Source organism: Frankliniella occidentalis, unplaced genomic scaffold (genome assembly GCF_000697945.3).
Source record: "Frankliniella occidentalis isolate FOCC.00 unplaced genomic scaffold, Focc_3.1 Scaffold18, whole genome shotgun sequence".
NCBI lineage: Eukaryota > Metazoa > Arthropoda > Insecta > Thysanoptera > Thripidae > Frankliniella > Frankliniella occidentalis.
The window spans coordinates 2,015,061-2,022,580 of record NW_026267148.1 but is presented as its reverse complement, the minus strand read 5'-3'; positions in this window follow the sequence as shown (position 1 = coordinate 2,022,580).

Here is a 7,520-nt window from a genome sequence, read left to right as displayed (position 1 = left end):
ATATATGTCTGCAGAGGCACAAAAATGTTATACAAACGAACAAGATCTAAAAATTCGATTTAAAAGAAAGTTTATGGTCTTTATAGTGGTTTATGGAACCTCGTAGCCTCACTGTTACACTGTTACACGTTATACACGCCGATCTTGTGAGGTTTAATTGTTATTCGTAAACAAACGGGCGATCCCACTTGAAGGATTAGATCTCTGAAGACGATACTCGATACTAAGGGAACACCACATGAAAAAGCTGACTAGGTGTGTAAATGGCGCTTCTGCCGTTGTAATCGTTAGACAATATCCTGACCATAATATCCAAATACTGTATTTATTAATAAATCCAATAAATCCAAATTTGGAGAGTTGCTGCCGTATAAAGCAGCTTCGGCACCACACCACAGTACAGTGTTATCATGCGACTTACTTATCAATAGCGAGAGCCTGGGCTCTTAATGAGGACAAGGTTACTTATCATGTGGAAACGGAGGAGCATCAGTATGATTAAATTATTGATCATTTACAGCTATTTACGCACAACACTAGCGATGGTTCTCTATGAATGTTCGTAAAGGTAAAAGATAGCAAAGCACTTCATCTCTTATACCAGGTGGCTGATTCACGCCGCGCACTTTCGCAGTTATACTGTACCGCATGCACGAGTGCGGGCGGGTTTGCCTATGCTCGCTGCCTACGGCTCCTAATAGCCCCGTGCGAGTAGACGACCCGCCCGCACGCGTGCATGCGGTACAGTATAACTGCGAAAGTGCGCGGCGTGAATCAGCCACCTGGTATGTTCTATGTTTTATCTGCACGAACTTAAGCAAATCAAATTTTTTACACATTTCTGCATTAATTTGACCAGTTTTGTGCGTTCATTTGCACGAAATTATGCAGTTTTGCGCACTAAAATGCCTTCTCCCCTAAATTTAGTCCATTGCACGACTTATGCTGACAGGGCATGCTGCAAAGAGGTTAAAACGAGAGGAGTGGGACTGCAGAAATCAATGCAATCAAAATCCGTGGTGCAGCTGTCATGGATGGAATGGTAGTAAAATCTAATTATCAACTTTTTTGGTTCCTGTTCTAAAGCAAAAGGCCTTGGTCAACTTTCGACACCGTACGTGTCTCGAAATGTTAGAGGAGGCTCTATCCCAGCCTAACAGGGTTGTCCGCAATTTTTGCTTTTCTGGGGAGTTGTGGCCAATTTTTGTAAGAAGCTAAATAGAGGTGCCAGTAATTTAATTTCTTAGATAAAACAACGCCGGGATTAAGCAAATATTGCGAGCAACCTTGACGCGATCAGATAGAGTCTTTTCTACTCCACGTATACACGGTGTCGAAATAAGTTGACCAAGACCCATAGCTTTTGAACAGGAGCCAAAAAAGGTGATAACATAATTTTATTACCTTCCCATTCGCCAAAATGAATGGGAACATTATATATATAATTCCTCTTTTTCTCTCTTTCGATCGATATATATCCTCGGCAGCTAATGCACGCACACGCATTAGCCGACATGTATCTATCGCAGAGGCGCCCACAAAGCGGCAACCCACCCTGCATGGTGGCGCGTGCCACCCATTCAGCGCCTAGTGGATAGTCCACCTATTCGACACGTAGTTGGGCCCACCAGCGCTCTGCAAACCTGCTGCCGGGGCCAACAAATCATTATTCGTATTATTTTCATTGGTATTTTATTCAGTTATTGAAATCATGATATACATTGCAATGTCTATAATTTTTTGTGTATACTTCAAACTACTCTTCTTTTTATAAACGCAACGGAAACGGAAAGATAGTCTTGCGCTTTGGACTTTTGATCCATTAAAAAACTGTGTGTGGCACACATACGGGATCTACATGCAGAAATCCAGCAGAGATGCCTATTCACACGGGGTGAGGGGTTAATAACTCCTGAACTGTGTCTATAAGTTTCGTGAAATAAATTTCAGTTCTACTGAATTAATTGAATTTTTATTGAATTGGTTTAAATTATTGCGATTTGTACGATGGTAGTCCCGCTGCCTAGCTTCTTGTGCCCTTCCAGCTGCCTCTTGTGGTCGAATGACGTCAGGACAGAAGCAACGAAGTGATGGAGAGAATGAGATTAATTCGTTGTGGCCCGACACCCACAAGCTGGGACTGGCACTACGCACCCGTCTCTCTCTGCTCTTCCCCTACTTCCCTTATACATGAGTGCGCCCGTGCACACACGTGACTCTAACACGCCCACCTTTACCACACGTGATGGAGTGGATTAAGCACGTTTCAAAACATAGGCAGGCCTTTTTGATCTACACAAGTTTTTAAACAATAATATTATATATCGATCCACAATTCCCCTCATTCCCGCCAAATTGTCCAAAAGTAGAGTGGCAAAGAAGTAGCATTTTTTCCCGCCGGACAAATCTATAAATTTTAGCAAAGTTGATTCATTGTTTACAATCACACAAGCGTCCCCTCAGTCGTTGGATGGTCACAACTCTTATCGCTGTGTATTTTAACACACCGATTGAACAGAAACGAAACGAAGTACCTCATGTCACTAGACACACAAACCTTTTCTGAAAAATATTTGTCTTTGTCCACTTTTCGCGAATTTTATTTAAAGGGTATTTCAGAGCTGGAGGTGAAGAAGTAAAATGGAAGAACAAAACGCGCACTGCTAATGCGCAGACGCGGAGTGGGGGAAGCAGGGGACGGAGTGGGGGGCGTCTGCTCATGCGCAGTGCGCGTTTTGTTCTTCCATTTTACTTCTTCACCTCCAGCTCTGAAATACCCTATTCAATCTGCTGTCAGTTTTTTGGCCATCGCACTTGTATACCGTTTTTTTGTTGCATGCCGGGACATGGCGCCGTAAGGGCGAAGGTAGTGGGCTAAACCGCAAAGACTTGAGCGCGACCATTCAAAGTAACAGCCGGTCCACGTCCAGCTCTAGCTACGTGACGACTACCACATCAAACAAATTATCGCTTGTGAATCATTGAGTGATGACCAACATGTTAAGAGTGTGTACTCATCATTTCGAAATCGAAGCTTTTCCGCAGAACCATGTCTGAAGCAGGTAATATTCTCGTGTTTATATAAATACAGATTGCCCACAGCTTCGCCGGTAATGTTCGACAATCGGTGAAGATAATTATCGTTTAATCGATGCAGATACATTGTCGATCAGTTATTGATTGGAGGTGTGTCTTGGCTGGATCGTCTCGCACCGGCGCGCGCGCCGAGTCATTATAGACTCAACCTATTTGACGCTTCAGCAGAACCCTTTCCTTCCCCCCACCCGCTTCCCACTTGGACGCTTCAGATGCTAATCAATTCAGGCACCTATCACCCGAGTGGTGGAGTGGGGTGGGCGTGGCGTGGTGTGGCGTAGCAAAACAAACCAGATGGGCACGTCTTTGCTCGTACACGCACCCTGCCCCACGCTCGCGCCACTGTCCCCGGGAAACAAAGTAAGAGGCGTAACCAGCGTAAGCGCGGCCCTCTTAATACTGCGTGGTTTTAACTTGGCGGGTGGGATTGTTGAATCCCCCTAACTTTCCCCTCAAATAAAATAAATCCCCGACGAAATCGCTCTTTTTGCGTCGAACGGTAACGGTCGAGCATGAGGTGCTATTGCTAGACATGGCGGTACTACTGCACAGGTGCATGCCATACTGGCTAGAGGCGCCTGTCAAGTGTCAAGTGCGCATCTGATTAGCCACACATGCCCTCCTCACCCCTTTTCCCTCTCCCCGACCACTGCGGCGCAGTCCACGTGTTTTTGTGTGTTCTCGTCGCATATTAGTGCCTACTAGGACGGGCATGATGCTGAGGAAAGACAACGTTGGCATCTCGACATGAAGACAAATATTTTACACCTGCCTGTGGCACATGCGACGCACCATAGAAAATTTTGCACACGCACTCTAAATCTTTAACAAAGAATTTGTTCGTATAATGCAAAGAATTCTGTGCAACCGTAGTATACAGGAAATTTCCTTAAGTACAAGAAATTTCCTTGGTTTACTCAAAAGTTTTCTTTGTATTTCAATGATTTTTCTTTGTCTTACAAAGGAAATTTGGCTTTGTATTACGGTTGCACAAGATTCTTTGAAATACAAGAATTTTCTTTGTAAAAATTTAAGAGTGCCCACTGTGAAAGAATCTGTCTTTTGCACCCCAACTTTTAAAAGTTCATGGTGAACAGATTTTTCTGGATGTTGACACAGTAAAAAAAAACGTGGTACCGGGTACAGGAAAATTTCCCATGAAGGATGTCGTACAATTAGAATTCAAAATTGTAAAACTCTACAAGCCCTGCGAATCGGTTCGTGGTTGTGCGTGTAGGACTCGTTTTGTAAATGGCAAATTATACCGGATATCATCGTACGAGTACAAATATATTTTTCTCGGTGGAGTTATCTATCCGTGACAAAAGTCGTTTTTTCATTGGCTGCGTGAAGCTAATGGAGCGTTAACATCACGCCTTGCGTGAAACTCACGCTTTCGTCTTGTCGACTGTTTTAAATCTACACTGTAAAGTCTTTTTGTTCCAGAGGAGGGAAAATCCCCGTTTTGGAGCTGCCACAACTATATTATTATTTATTCTGTCTAAAGAATCGTCCAGAAAGTCTGACCGTGTTTTTCTTAAATCATTTGGTAAATAACAGGAGCTTGACGCCTGTAAGACTCGAGGTAGGCCACCCTGCAGCACACGTATGCACTGCAGGCAAGATATTGCCTACCTATTAGGCGCTCTGAGAGCTAGTGTGGCTGAACTTAGAAGGTTCGTAAACGGCGAATGACGGACGTACTTTCTGGATGCTCCTTAAGTGAACCAATCACATTCTACGACATATTATTGCATTTATCGAAAAATCACGCGTCAAACGAGCTAATATGTGATTAGGCTTTTGGTAAACGGTCACCAAATGGGAAACGGGAGTCACGGTAAAAAGAATGTCTCACTTTTTGAGGAAAAGGGGAAAACTTTGTGGAACTTCCATGTTTGAAGAAGAGTCCTCCCATCTCGCCTCAGATTTTTAGGGATATTCTAAAAAAATCCCACATTCTTTGAGGAGACTTCCTCGAAATCTGAGGAGTTTTTGTCAAACCAGGAATGTTCCTCAAAGTTTTCCCTTTTCCCTGAACTTTTTTCCCTGAAAAAATGAGATATTGTTTTTACCGTGGTAAAAAGCACAAAAAAGGCCAATTAACTAAAAATATGCACTTTAACACCCCTAAAACGGGTTAGCGCCCCTGCCGCCCCTGGAAAGGAATGCTATCGCACGATTGTGTTTCCGGTGTCGACACATAGTTGAATAGTAGGTAAACGACAAACGTGACCTCAGTCGTTGTGTCAAAACTGTAACGTCAGTCGGCATTTTTCTTTGAAGTGGAAAACTTTTACCTTGGGGTAGGCAGCTACAAGTAATGGTCTAAAAGGCTACCCTTTTCAGTCTCCTTACACGCAAAACTTCCTGCCATGACAATTCTTTTACTAGCAACACCTGACCAGCACAATGGGTCAAGCAATTTTTTGCAGTGGCGCTAATTTGAAAGTGGTGCTTTTTTCGAGGCCGTGATCGACTATCCATTTTTTGTGATGTACACACACTAAATTCCTATGATTTTTCATACAATCTTACGTTTCTCTGTAAACCTGTGCGTTTGTGTATAATTTTTCCAATTTTGTTCATAATTCGCATAAAATAATGCGTAATAGCGTAGGCACACAAAAATACACAAGCAGCACACATAAAAAGTTCATAACATTTTAGTGTGCCTCAAATGAAATAGAATTTTAGTAAAGCAAAACAACTGAAAATTTTCGAACAATTGCATTCGAAACGTGATTGCTAAGAGTTCCGCTCACCATCTGCCCATCTGCCTCACCCAAACTCTCGTCTGTTTACATTGCATCCCCCATGCACTCTGCGCGGGCTCAGAACACGGTTCATGTCAGCGCCTTTGGCCGCCTTCACTCCACACCCGTGGCCGCGTGCGGGAAAGAAAAAGGGGAAGGGGAATACAAGGGCGATGTTAGGCAGAAAAACGGCTCAAGCAGAGCTCGAGTTTTTCTGTACATAGCGCGCTCTTCACGCCAGCCTGGTCAGCAGGCGTGTGATTGGGCCGTGTGTTATTTGCGTCCACCGCTGAGACCAAGCATCCTGACCAAGCAGCCCGCGTGCAGCTGTGCGGAGCGGTCCATCTTTAGCGCCTAGCCGGCTAACGTGAGGGGCGACTGCGATGCTTCAGTTTCCATTTCCGCGCAGACGGTGGGTGCTTTTCGACACACACGGCCCCACCAGCACCACAGCCCAAGGAACTCCCCCATCACGCGAGAACTTTTAAGGGGGGGGGGGGGCTAAACCCCGATGATGTTTCGCCGATGGGAGAAAATTAGCGATGAGTTTGGTTTACCATGTGCGTCCAGAATGATGACGGCTGTAGATTATTCAACGCGTGCGACGATAGAAATAGAAACGGTTGTTTGCGGCGCTTTCACTTGAGCAAGACCTCTTCTAGCTGTACAAAAAGCGGCATAACATAATTACTACGATACCTATGGTAATTGCGATATGCAAAGCAAAAAGAGAAGAACAAGCACTGGAGAAATCACACCGAGAAAAATTATTTCACGTGTTTTCAAGTACTTCAGTACAAAAAGTGACCCACGATCTTTTTCTGGATACCAAGGAGACTTTTTTCCTTTGAAGTAAGAACATTTTGCGTCAAGAGTCAAATTGATGATATGACAAAACGAATGAACTTGAAACAAGAAAACATTTTTCTGAGTTCACGTTTGTGATCGGTTCGCAGCCTAGTACCTGACTTGGTGTTTCCACACATTGTGCGCGGTCCGTTACTCTAGCAGGAAGGACGCTCTCCTACTGTGATTGGTCCATGTTCCGTCGCGGTAATGTGTCACGGCCAGATGAAGGCCGCGTCTGCCTCATCGTCCCCACCTCTCTCTCACTCTCGGTCTCACCCGCGGACCGTAGACGATGAAAGTGAGCCCTCTCCTCCACATTTCCTCCCCTCGCACCTCGTGTCTCCCGTTGTGTAGCGCAGATTTTATTTCCTTGCCGTGCTGTGTTTCTAAAGTATACCTTCGTATACGAAATAGATATTTATTATTTTTTGTGCACAAGGCGTGAGTTTTGGCCTCATGGACATTGGACATGGCCAAACGAGATAGGTCGTCCAGCGGCTGCTCATGTCAGCATGACAGGCGTTGGCGTTGACGGTCGCTAAGCGAGGAATAGGGTGACAAGATGCTGCCAAACCGAACCAGGTGTTGCCCCTCTCTTTGATTCCGTCTTTTGTCTGCCGCCCATTTTGCCGCTTGAGGTAGGTCCCATTCATTCCCCTTGAATCGTAATCGTGGAAGTCACCACGCTTTACCTCGCCCGGAGCAGGCTCCAGGATCCACCAGCAGAAGCGCCCGGGAAAGGTCACTGAGTACAGTCTAATCTTTAAAAAAAATGAAAGGTGGAAAATGAACAAAGAGATACTTTTATTTTTCATTTTT